The sequence below is a fragment of the Meleagris gallopavo genome, chromosome 1, assembly GCF_000146605.3.
Source record: "Meleagris gallopavo isolate NT-WF06-2002-E0010 breed Aviagen turkey brand Nicholas breeding stock chromosome 1, Turkey_5.1, whole genome shotgun sequence".
NCBI classification, from domain to species: Eukaryota; Metazoa; Chordata; class Aves; order Galliformes; family Phasianidae; genus Meleagris; species Meleagris gallopavo.
Window position 1 is genome coordinate 74,174,686 of NC_015011.2, and position 13,162 is coordinate 74,187,847.

The window sequence follows — 13,162 nt, forward strand, 5'->3', positions numbered from 1 at the left end:
GAGGAATCTTTTGAGTCTTCTAGTACTATGTTTGCTGAGTCCAGGTACAAAAACAAAAAGAAACATGTGTACCTGCTTTGCTTTGATATTGACTCCTATCACACCATGTCCCAAAAATGAGAACTGTGTTGCCCTGCAGATTAGAGATGTCAGTCAGCTTTAACAATAATGGCTGTGTGACGTCTTAAGTACTTGCTCTAGTGAGATACTCCTTGTAAGAATGGGCTATTATTAACAGCTCTGCTGATTAAATTAATCTTTCTAATCTTGAGAATCCCTCACATTTGAACAGCATTCAGTAGCTAAAAATCACGGTGTATTTCATTTATGGTCTATAACAGAATGGCTAAAACATTTTTACCATGGACCTGCTCACTTCTTCCATATCCTGCTGTAAAAGCTAAGTAGGTTTTTCTGCTGTATGCAGAACTCCAACAATAAGAAATTATACATTTCAATGGAGACCTCACATTTCCAGCTTTATCACAACTATCTGTGACAATTTTTTTAAGGTAATAAAAAAGTTGCTGCATGAGCTAAAGAATTCTGAAAGTACAGAAAGTCTGAAGATCTAGCTTCTTCCCTTCCAGGAATCAGGATCCTCAGCTTATATCACTTCACTAATCGTAGCAATGCCTTGAGATTTTACATCAGACAGTCTAAAATGATGAGCTGCACCAGGAACCCCCTCTCATCCTCCTGAGACTCTTGAGAAAGTCTCCCTTCCAGCTACCTGTCACAACTCCCTTCAGGTCTTCCTTCATCATCCTCTTCTCATTGTTTTTTATCAGCTCAAAAGTGAAAATGATCTCCCTTTCTCCATTTCATTGGTGATACAGAAGAGACTTCCCAGGAGTCTGCTCTTGCATCAGATGCCTTCACAGTCCCAAAGATCAGCTACCTATCAGTGCTTAGCATCTTCCCAGCCTAAGTAACAAGAAGGGAACGCAGTGGGGAGATGCAAAGAATTTACTCTTTCTGTGGGAAAGGTTACAGGGAAAGGGAAAGGTCATTTGCACGCCGAAATGTGAGATGAATCAGAGTAGGGAGGATGGGAATTCAGAGATCTGCTGTCAGTTTCCTGCCTTCTTCCCATGGCCCAGATGATAGCTGGCAGCCAAATTGGCACCATGCTCCTAGTATTTAAGGAGTAAAGATCAATAATCAGTACTCTGGGCTTCTGCAGTGGGCTGGGAAAAGACCAGGGATTCTTTTACTTTACTTTTCCAACTACTGCATTGTAAACCATAAGCAGAACGTGAATGATCTGACTCTTTACCCATGAGTTGATGGGCAAGAGGCACAAAGGATTCAGCTCCATGCAAAAAGCCATGACAATTTTGGTCAAAGAGCCAGTAGCAGCTCTCCTGCTCCAAACATTGGGCAAAGCTGTCAAGTCAATATGCTTCAAGTTGCAATTAATACACTTACCAGGCCTCAACATTCTGATCAAGTGCAAAGCTAGTTTGAGGCATGTACAGCAGCCCAGCTCATTGGTAGTCCTGGTCTGGTTCAGATATTTTGCTTGCATGTTGATAAACTCCTATATCAAACTGCTGCTCCACTTGGGAGTTTCTCCTTCCCTTCCCCTTTCTCCTTTCTCTTTCCTTCTTTTCTTTCCAAAATATAAAAGCAATTGTTTATGCTGTAGCATGTTAGCTACTTTAGATTCATTGTCTTTCTTCACAGTTGCTCATTTGCTCTGGAAGAATGGCCACGGGGCCTAGTATACGGAGCATGGACAAAGCTAGCTCCAGCACACCTGACTCACTGATGAAATCCATTGTTGATTCAATAATGTTGCAGGTACTGGAGGCACTGGATTAACACTGGTCAAAAATTATTGCATCAGAGGGAAATATCATTCCAAAGCAATAGTTGCCTATGTGTGTATGCAGAGACAGGGTAACAAGGTTTTCACCAGTTCCTCTTTTACTACAAATATTCACTTGTACACATAAAGTTTCTGGAGTCCTGCCTTCTTACCACGTATACATGACAAACATATTGCATCCCCTTCTATTCTCTCCTTTCCTTTTAGAAAACATGAAAATGGCTACGTGGGTGCACAGGCACACTAAGTAGTGTATTGCAGAATCTGGACAGCTACATGCAGAGTGTGTGTTTAGCTGAAAGAAAGCATGCACTGTACACATTCTGCTCCAATAATTGCATCCCAGAGACCTGCCTGTCACAGACAGTCCAATACTTAAATATTATCATAGGGGCTACAGAAAAATGCTTGGAATTTGAAGAATGTTTCTTGGAATATTCTTGTCTTGCATCAGGAAGATCAGGTAGACCAAGCATTTGCAATCTGCTTTCCTGGGCGAGCAAACGTCCTAGTCCTTAGCTACATGTGTAGCTGAGATTTCTCCTTCTTTGTGATGGAGACGGCAGCCACACAGAGTAGTGCAGCAATGCCTTTTCAAAAGGCAGTCTGAACAAGCTGCAGGGTGAGACCAAGGTTCAGTCTGCATGGGTTCAATCTCCACTGGCAAAAGACCATGACAAAAAGATGGAAAAAGCGGAGGACAGGAGAAAAGAGACTTCAGCCCTGCTAATATAGTGCCAGGCAAGGCAACAACATGGTGTAGTTGATTTCACAGTGATGGCTAATGCTCACTGAGTTCCATTTGTGCCACTCCCAAAGGCCTTCCCAAGTTATTAATTGCAAAGCTAGCTAAAGCCAGAGAGAGTAGATTTCATACTTGGTGCCTCCTAGAGTTCAGATTCAGTTCTTCAAGCAGATCAAAGAAAGCATTTCTAGAACCAACATTATAGTTGTCCATATTTGAAAATAAAATACCTTTATCACACCTCCTTGCTTAGGAGGCCACCTTTCACAGGATATGAAGTACTGCATGCAGAATCAACAAATGTCTCCCTATCAGTTTAAGACAGCTGTCCTTCGATTATTTATATAGACTGGATCTAGACTGATGTCAAAAGGACCTTCTAAGAAAGTCATTACCAGTGCTCTGAATTAGTGCTGTTGCATTTGTTTGAAGTGTTATTTTTAGCTCCCTTTTTTGCTTTTATCCATCAATACAGTAGAACACACTCCTCCCTGACAGTTTAAAAAGCAAGTCCAAAAGCTGTGGCCCACAAAATGAGTTTTAATGATTCATGGTTAGAGCTTTTCAGTAATGTTGGGAAAATTTTGTTCAAATAGGCTTGCCCAATTATCTTTATCCCAAAAAGAGACAGAGGACAGTCTTTAGTTTTCTTTATTAAAATAAAGGGAAAGTCCACTGGGACACAGCCCTGTGGGGTCTCTTAGCACCTCAGAAGTAACTGCCTCTTTTTTATCCTTCTTTCTGATGCATTGTCCCTCTTCCTTTCCTTATTGTAGTACTGAAGTACTTGGAGGTTACAGACTTTCTGGTCCGCCTAATATGTGTTCCCCCTTGTATATGACCTATTAGGCCTGCACAGTAAGTTCAAAGTTTTTTAAGTTCAGGTTGTCAATATACTATTATAACTAAAACCCTTTTGGTGAGAATGTAAAGACCTCTGGAAAGGAATTTGCAAGCTTCTGCACAACAACATGTGAGCAAGGATATCTCACAGGTCTCCATGTAAATGATTTTATTAGCAAGGGCACCTTCAAACTTCTTTTATCTCAAGCAACATGCAGATATAAGATTCATCAAGATATACAGAATGCTCAGCTGGTACAAAAATCTGTTTTACAGAAGTACCTATTTCAGTAACCTGTCCTAAAAACATCTCACAATGGAGTCCAAAGCCCACACTCAATAAAAAACACATATGCCTTTAAAAGCTTAGTTGACACATTTTTTTCTTATGAATACAGCCTGATATTTTCTGACATGTTTAGATCAAGTGTTTCAAAACTACATAAATCCATTACCTAGTTTGTTTTCCAGCCTTTCCAGTTGTGGATAGGCATTGCTTACCCTAGTTTTTAGATTCTGATGTAGCTACATTAACATTGGGAAAACAGATAAGTAGGATAAATAGTATTCAGTACAACCTTCTCAACCAGCTGGATTTTTTTTTATTTTTATTTTTTTGAGAAGATGAAGATATTTCATTTTTTAATAAACTTTCTATATTACCCACTAAGAGCAAACTTAATGATAAATGGTGTTTTTGTCATAGAAATACCTCAAACAAGGACAACTAGGCATCATATATCATCACAGAGGCAGTAGCATCAGAACTCACTAATGGTTACCCTTTTGTGATTCTAAAAACTGTACCCAGGCTGTCATCTATCTGACAGGTTTCTACATGGAGGAAGGTAAATAGACATCATAGTCAAATTAAAAAGTCTAATACTGCACTTAACTCTCCCTGAACTCAGTACTTTTTGCACAGTTGTTTCTCTCTTTGTCTGCTCTTCTTCAGAGCCAGTTACTGTTTACCATGATTAATTTTCCTATGTGTAGAAAAGGGAAACTCTCTTCCCCTTCTGTTTAGTCTTGTTTCTTTTCATGTACATGTTTGTGAACTTCAAAAAACCTCACCTATAGTTAAGGCAGCAAATAAAACTCTTTGGCTGCTCGTGAAAACAAGATGCCATTTCTGTGGTTCCACTGTTGCCTGAGTCTGCTTTTCCTCTGCGCCAAAACAAACTGATTAGAGCTGGTTAAAGCATCTTCTTAAATTCAGAGCTGAGGTTATTTCAGAAAACAAAGCTATCTATAAATGATTATCCTTGCTTATTCCCCTCTCTCTCTTTCTTGGAAATCTACATAGTTGACATTTAAATAAAGAATAATGGAAAGTGGTAGTAACAGACTGAAAATTCTGTGGAAGAGATGAGAGTCAGGAATGTGATGAAAAGTCCTCTTACTCTAGGAAGGTTTGCAGTGCTCATCAGCTCATGGTGCACTCTACCAGGAATTCTCCTCAGGGTTCTGATGAACGCTCTTGGCAAATGGTTAGTGGTGGAGAAGATAGCTTTTGTGAGGACACTGGAGCTGATAACTGCAGGGCTGCTTGTCACCTTTGACACCCTTGTCTAAAATATCTTTCTCTTTAGAGTAATCACTGTCCTGTTACACCTTAGCAAGTGTCTACCTTGCAACAATCCCATAAATCACAGGAATCTGCCTAAAGATGCAGTTGAGGTGTATTATCACAACAATGCTTAACAGCTCATCCATCTCAGGTCTGCCTGCTCCCAAAGTGATTCCTTAGGAATTGCTTTCCATAGTTTTGGTCTTCTTTTTCTAAAGAGCTTTCTGTAGCTAGGCCATGAACAGTTGGTTTCTGTGAGCCACAGAGATGGTTAACTTTTTTTCTCAGTGGGACCCATGTCTGTTAATGAGGGAGAACTGATGCAGCTGGATGCTGTTGGCAAGTTGTGCTCTAAGCAGGTGTGGTAAAATTCCTGTCCTCACTATATATGACCACTTAGAAAGGAGAAGGCACAGGAAACACAGTCTAGCACAGTCTTATAATTTATCTGCAATGTGTGCTTTATCCTACATCTCTTCTTAGTCTAGCCACAGTCCTCCCAGGCAGTGCCGGTGTGTTGGTGAGGACCAGATAGCACAGACGTTACAGACCTTTAAAAGCAGAGAGAAAGAGATCATTGTCCTGTATGTCCAGTCCATTGTCAAGCTGATCTCTCTCTAAAATCCTGAAGCTTTTAATACCACTTTTGGCACCAAAAAAAAGCTATTTTGTCATGTTGTGAGATGCCTCCAGATGGCCTTGGGATTCTCCATGGACAGGTTCTACTACTAGCCTTAGTTGTTTAAAGTCAGAACACCAGACAGTCTGGAGACATGGCAGCCCTGTTTTCTTCTTGAGCAAGCAGAAGTATTGATAAAGTCAGGAGTTTCTAAATAGAGAGCTGGTACCCTTCTATGAGGCTTTAACATTTTCACCCAGTCAGTTAAGGTAGATCTGTGCCAATTGGAAGGAGGTAGGCATGAATGAAGGACAACAGAATGGAGGTGTGTTCTGGGAACTATCTATGTTATGTGTGATACGTATTACTATGGAAGTGGTTCAAGCTGCTCTGCAGTACAATAGGACAGATTATTTATGAAGGAAGCGTGAGGAATATTCTTGCGTGAATGTGCAAAGAACTGCTTCTTAATGTTGGTTTCTCTGTGCTTTGATTCTGTTCCATGAATTTTCCAGTTGATATCAGGTCAGCTGAGTTCTTCCAACCTATGACTTTGTAGTCCACTAGCAATTTCCATATCATGTGCCAAAGTACAACCTTGAACTGAATGTAGATGACAGTATGGCTGAGGTGGCTGAGACTGTGAGAAGGGCATAATAATGCATAATAATGCTTCTGAATGGCTTATGGCACTAAGTGCCATAGTGAATTGAAAAGAAGGAATCACAGGCAAAATATTGTTAACAGCAGAAGGAATGAGTCTTTCAAGAGGGAAACCATGTGGTATATTCTTTTTTCTTTTAGCGTTGGTGCAAGATAGAGCCTTGAACTGGGCTATTAAGAATAGGTATGGTTAGGCACTATAAGTAGATGCAAAATATACTTTTGCAGATGGAAATTACTCTCTCTACTCTCTCTTTTCCCTTTCTTTACTAAGCCCTAGTCCTCCTTTTTTTTATTCTTTTTCTTTTCCCAGAACATAATCCATATTAATGCATTTGCCAATCCTGTACTTTCAGACCTCTGCCATACATGAGAGCTGCTGTCACTTCAGCACCTCTGCCCTGATATTAAGGACCTCTTTGCAGAGGACAAAGAAAACAAATGCTAACCACATTTTCTACTCCCTTTTAAATAAAAGGTGAGTAAGAAATGAAGTAGACAATGTACTGAGGATTATTCCAGTAAGATTGTGCAGTGGTGACTTTGGTGCATGGCATTCAGTCTCTCCTGTTGCTAAACAACATCAGCTGCTAGCATTGTGGCTGTAGTGCTCATGCCATGTTTCCTTAAAGCTGTCTAGGAATGTAACATAAGCCCCACACAAAACAGACAACTCTTGATTAGGTTATTTCTTGACTTCAGGAATCACTTGAAATAGCTGATTATCTTGAGAACTGCCTTAAATTAAAACTCTTCTCAGAGATGCTTGTCCAGGGTACGTTTGCTTCTCCCACAGACTTCTGCTGAAAGCTGGAGCCCTAGAGTACTCAACTGAGAACAGACATCTAGCCTGGGAATATAGTGCCCTGTAACACCAGAAGAAAATAGAAGAGAGAAAATCTGCAAAGGCTACAGCCTTTACTAAGAAGAAACACATTAGAAATTTTTGTCTTATCAATTACTGCCCTGCTAATAAAGTCCATAAAAGTTTTCTGAACATATTAGCTAGTTTCATATCTCTTAACTGGAATATTGCTAAGTTAAAGTTACTAATAACAAATAAAAGTCTATACAAACAAATACAATTTAAGAAGACAACAAATTCAAAAGGAACCACATGGCAGAGATTTGCAGAACACCAGAGAGACCATCTTTGCTTTGGATGAGCCTCTTGCCATCTGACTACTGTCTAAAAACTGCATCTTTGTCTGTGCTGCTAAGGAAGGTCAAACTGTTGAAGGTTAATAAGTCATCTTTGAACCTGTAGTAATCATCTGTTTTTATATTTTATTCTAGTGCCAAGATTAGGTATTGAAAGTCACAGTTAATGTTGTCTGCCAAATTGCATCTCCAAGAGCTGTTTAAACCAGCTGGAGTAAGTCTTTGCACACTAGAAAAGGTAGGATGGCTAAAAACAAATAAGTTATTAAACAAAACCGTATGACCTATATACCTAGATAATGAAACTCCATTCTTAATTCACAGTCCTCTCTGATAATTATTAGCATTGTTGTCTGCCGTTTAGAAGATGCAGAGTGTGAACTATAAGGCACAACACTATGAGGAGCATTGTATGCAGATTTCAGACTAGAAGATGTGTCATTCTTCCTATGTATACTGCATAGTAAAGCTGTACAGCTAATGGTATGCTTTATTGGTGAGGAACTCAACTGTATAGTGCATTATGGTTTTTTTTGTTTGGAATCTGTCTCCAGACATGTTGTATGAAAGATTTCTCCTCTTGTGGGCCTGTCCCCAGCAGGACCAAGTACAGCTATCAGTGAGAAGTCCTGTTTCTCCTTTTCTTTAGTTGTAGCAGCAACTCCTTTTGTGTCCCATGTTCTGTAAGAAGTGTCTGCCACAGACTGTGGAAACCTCTCTCTTTCCGTCTGCAACATTGTTGGCTGAGTAGAACATATGGAACTGCAGTTTAGTCAGGAGACCTAGTTGTAGATGAGAGTGCCAGCAACTCACCCTCAGTTTTCCTGTGTCCCTGGTCACTCTGCCAAGGACACCTAACTGTATCTCTGTGAAAACTGCAGGGTGGTGAGACGTTGGTGAGATGGTCACATCCATTGCTGGCTGAACTCATTATGTCTGAGGGACCCTTTCAGTTTGGAATATTTGATTTGATTCTACATGCTGTGAATATTCTCAGTGTACCCAAAGACAAATTGAGTAAGGTACAGAGAAGACAGTCAGATGTTGAAAGTGGTGAGAAGTTAGGTGGTTTTTGGTCTTAACTCAGGATGTGGAAAATTCTCATTTCATTTTAAAATGGATCTTAAAATTGTCCAGCCTGTATGATTAGTTCTCTGGTGTGCAGCGTTCTCTAACTAAATGGGCACTAGCAACCTTGGCTGGATGAAGTCACCAGAGAAACTGACAGAGGATACAGCCTATTCAGAGTGTTTGTGTGCTCATCTGCCTCTGCAATAGGTAGCACAGTGGAATAACCAGAGTAGTACCACAGTGCTGTTTCTCATTTTGTCCCAAAGCAGGACCCTCTGAAGGAATAAGTTATAGGATAAAGGATCCAGCTTAGAGCCACTGGAGCACATCCAGAAAAGAGCAGGAAAGCTGTGTATTCTACATTTACATCAAGCTTTGCATATACTGAAAACAACTTGTTGGTTATTTTATTTCCCTCTGTTCTTTCTCCCCATTAGTCTCCCCAACATTTTTCTGTTGCCTTTATCTGTCTCCTCTTCTTCAAAGAGTACTATTCATCTTTCTTTGCTCTTTGTCTTTCCTTCACTTTTGTGTCTAGCCATTCTTAGTCATTCCTTCCAAACTCCAGCTCAGACTTCCTTCCTGATTTTGCCCCTACTTGTTCTTGCCCTTCACTGAGACTTTGTATTAGTCCAGCACAGGTGAATTTAGCCCAGCATTACCTACCCACTTTGTGGGGTGTGGAAATGACTACCTGTAAAGAGCAGAATTACTGCATCCATGCCTTACTTCTCCCTGTGCACACGAGTACTCTTTCTTGTGTGGTTATAAACAAACTATACATTGATTTCATTTTATTTATTTTATTATTTTATTTTATTGTTGTCTGTTGTTAAGCCAGTGATTATAGGGAAAGCAGGCATCCAGAAGCCACTCGGATGTTAATAATGTTCCTAGTGCCTGTCAAATATTGCAGACTCCAGGACTTTGGAATTTTTCATTCCTTGCCATTGAAGTCCAGATGGATGCACTCAAAAAAACTAGGAAGTTTCTCCACCCCAGTCCTATGCATGTTCTCATTTGCAGGCTTGGACAGTAGCAAGGCTGAACATATATTCCAGAGAGTCACACACAGAGAAGACACAGATAAGGCCAGCCATCCAGACTACCACAGATAAAGTAGTACCTTTACCAGCACTCACATAAATGTAAACAACTTTGGATTAATTACCAGCCCTGTGACAACAGTCAAAGCAGATATGCATGCTCTCTTGTGTGATACCAACAATCTCTTGCATGTTAGTCTCTATAGCTGCACACACCTAGCTGTGTAAGCTGTGACTCATAGCCTCTTCTCCAGCTTACTGGAACTCAGACTCAGCAGCATACATTGCAGTTCCTTCAGGTGCTTGCATCCAGGCTTCTGCAGTTACTGGCACCCAGAATTCTCTTGCACATTAATCTCTCTAGTTGCTGACACATAAAACTCTGGGCCCTGTGAGCTGCATCCTTTCCTTCCAGTTGCTGGTACAGACCTATAAGCCCTATGCCCTAAAGTCCCTTCAGTTACTGTCACACAAATCACTCTTGCAAGCTGATCTCTCCAGTTTCTGCCATCTAGATCTATCAGCCCTTTGACTTGCAGCTTCTTCTGCACTTCCTGACGTTTAGACTTGCAGCACTTTTACTTAGAGTAGTTGCACAAAAATATTTGGTAAGATAAGATATATTGCAGTTTTCAAAGAGCAGAGTTGGGTCAGATGAGTGAACTGATCAACAGACTGCTTGCAAGTGACTTGTACCCTTACTTCCCATCCATTTTCCATATTTATTTCCCCCAGTCCACTCCAATTCTTGTCTTCTCCTGCTTCGTCCTTCTATTAAACATCCCACTGCAAGTTTTACATGAACCCACAAGCCCTTTATGAGATCTCATTGTAAGTTTCATACAGTCCCACAAGCCTCTTCAAACATTCCATAATACTCATGTTAACGATAATTCCCTCTTCTTATCAGTTACAAAGTTCATTTTGGCCTTTTTCAGAGGTATGTCTAAATAATGTCTGTAATGGCTCATCAGTGAATGGCAGAAGTGTGCTGGTCTTTGTTATAGTCACCATTACTGCCTGCTCGTTAAGGTAGGTTTGTATGTTTAACTCCTCACTTCCTTTGATATTTGTAATTAACTTTCTACCAAATAGATTGCAACCATGTAACTTAATGAACCAGATGCTCTCATTCTACTTCTTATAGGAGAGGGATACTTTCTTTAGAGGGGCAGTATCTGTAGTCTTGAGCCTGATCAGTCTCTTCTCTTGTCTCAGATGATGAAATGCTGGAGTTTTGCATTGGTCTACAGACTCAGTTATCTCTCAAGATAAGGAACAGCTTCTTCCTTATTGCAGGCCTTCTCTCAATGAATCCTCCAAGTCTAGTGTTGGATGGATGAGAAATACCGACATGACAGCCAGGCCTTCCAGAGTGCCATTTGTAATGCTTGTTCCACAGTTCATTGTTGAGGACTCGTCCAAGGCTTATGAGTACATGGGTGTGAAACTTTTCGCTTCCCTGGACCACATATAGCAAACAGAAATTGTCTAGGGCCGCATATAAATAGGATGCTCCAAAAATATTGCCTCCTATTTATTTCCAGGGAAATGACAACATATACAAGGAGCACAATAACAAATTTTGATACAGCAAATTCTCTGCTACAAAACAATATTTTCCAATATTTTCTGAAACTGGATGACTTGTTTCTAGGATGCGATCTCCTAAAAAGCCAACTCCTCACTTCTGCAGTTTTTTGTTCCCCGGGAACTCAGCTATAGCACTGTGATCAGTATATCCTGCAGCCCAAGATGATGCCTGTCCTCTAACCTGTAGACCACCCCATGAAACAAACTCATGGATCTTCTCCACCTCTTCATCACTGTAAGCAATGCAGCAGTAGACACTCAAATTTTTCGTCAGATCTGTTAGCTCACAAGAAATCTTCTCCTGGCTTAGGAGAATGAAAAAATCCTGCACCAGCGTCATGGTTTTATGATTTTGTTGTCAGTATTCCACATCATAGCATCATGTAGTGCACTGGGAGTTAAAGAGTTAATGCTCCAGCTCCATGGATTGTTGATGGTACTGGTTCTCAGAAGAGAACAAGAACCACATATCCCAGAAGACTTTCACTCTTCCATTTCTGTTTTCCGTTCAGAGGGAGCAATATCCTCTCAGCTCTTTTCTTTGTCTTCAGCCTGGGCTCTGCTGTTGCACTTAAGTACACCTGAATGGTTACTGAAACGTAGGTAGGTTTACAAATTTCATGCCAAGATTTCAGTCAGAGTAATTTACTCCTGTCCATCCCCATCCAAGCTACAACAGATACACAATTTCATTGGGGGGGGAGGGGGGAGAGTGAGGGAGGGACGGGGGGAGAAAAAAAACACACACACATTTCCTGGGATTGCTTTAAACTGTCCACAATGAAAAATAAATAAATAAAAAGGGAACTAGAATCACTAGAAAAAGAAGTTACAGTGTAGCTTCACGAGCTTTTTGCTGCTGAAACATATCTCCAAGCGCATGACACATTTCAGAGTCAAATTCAGGGTCTAGTTGCAGATTTTATTAGAACACACAAAATCTTACTCAAACATAAGGAGATGGTGCAACTGCTCCTTCTCAGCCATCAGAGCTGTTGCTTGATGTCAGAGTTTAACCCTGAACGATACTTCCAAGGGATACAACACACAGTGTTGCACTCTTGTGCAAAAACAGTGAGATAATGTTCCTGGGGGTAAAATTTGAGCTCTGAACTTGATAGACACTGATGGGAAGTAATTGAATGGGAGACAGGAAGGTGAGTCCAGCAGGTAGCTGTGGGGCTGAAAATGGAAAAAAAGTCAGTTAACTCTGCACTCTGCAGAAGAATGGAGCCTAGTTAATATGTTACAAACCTGTGGAAAGCCTTGCTAAAACATAACCCCCTGCCCAGAAACTGTATTTTGTTTCCCTACCTTCCCATTGCTGTTCTTCTCTTCCCTCTCCACCTGTGTTCCCCACTTCAGTAAACTCAGTCCTTCCACAAATACCTGTTTTCTCAAACATGCCCTTCATCTCAGCTCCTCCCCGCCCACCCCCCCGAGCACTTCCAGGTACCCAGGTAACAGTGCTATTTCTATCCATGTATGAACGAAAAGACCAGGCACCAAGGTTGTTTAAAACATCAAAACTCAAAATATTTTTCACAACATTTTTATAATTGCAGAGTAAGTGGTTGACATACATTTCTCATCTGGGAGACAGAAATTGGCTGTGGCAGTTTATCACACATTTTGTTCCATTTCTACTGGTAATCTCAACTCTTTGCTATCTAAATTGTGTTTACATTAAAATAGGGGCTCTCATATTCATTAGACTTCAACAACTGTGCTTAAGAAGCAATTGGAATATCCTAGATGCATCAAAAGAAGTGTGGTCGGCAGGGGGAGGGAGATGATCCTGCCTTCTCTACTCTGCACTGGGGAAACCTCACCTGAAGTACTACATCCAGATGTGAAGTCCTCAGTACAGGAGAGATGTAGACCTGTTGGAGCGCATCTGGAGGAGGGCCACAAAAACGATCCAAGGGATGAAATCCTGTGAGGATAAGCTGGGAGAGCTGGGGCTGTTCAGCCTGGAAAAGAGAAGGCTTCAGGGAGGTTTGGTAGCAGATTTTCA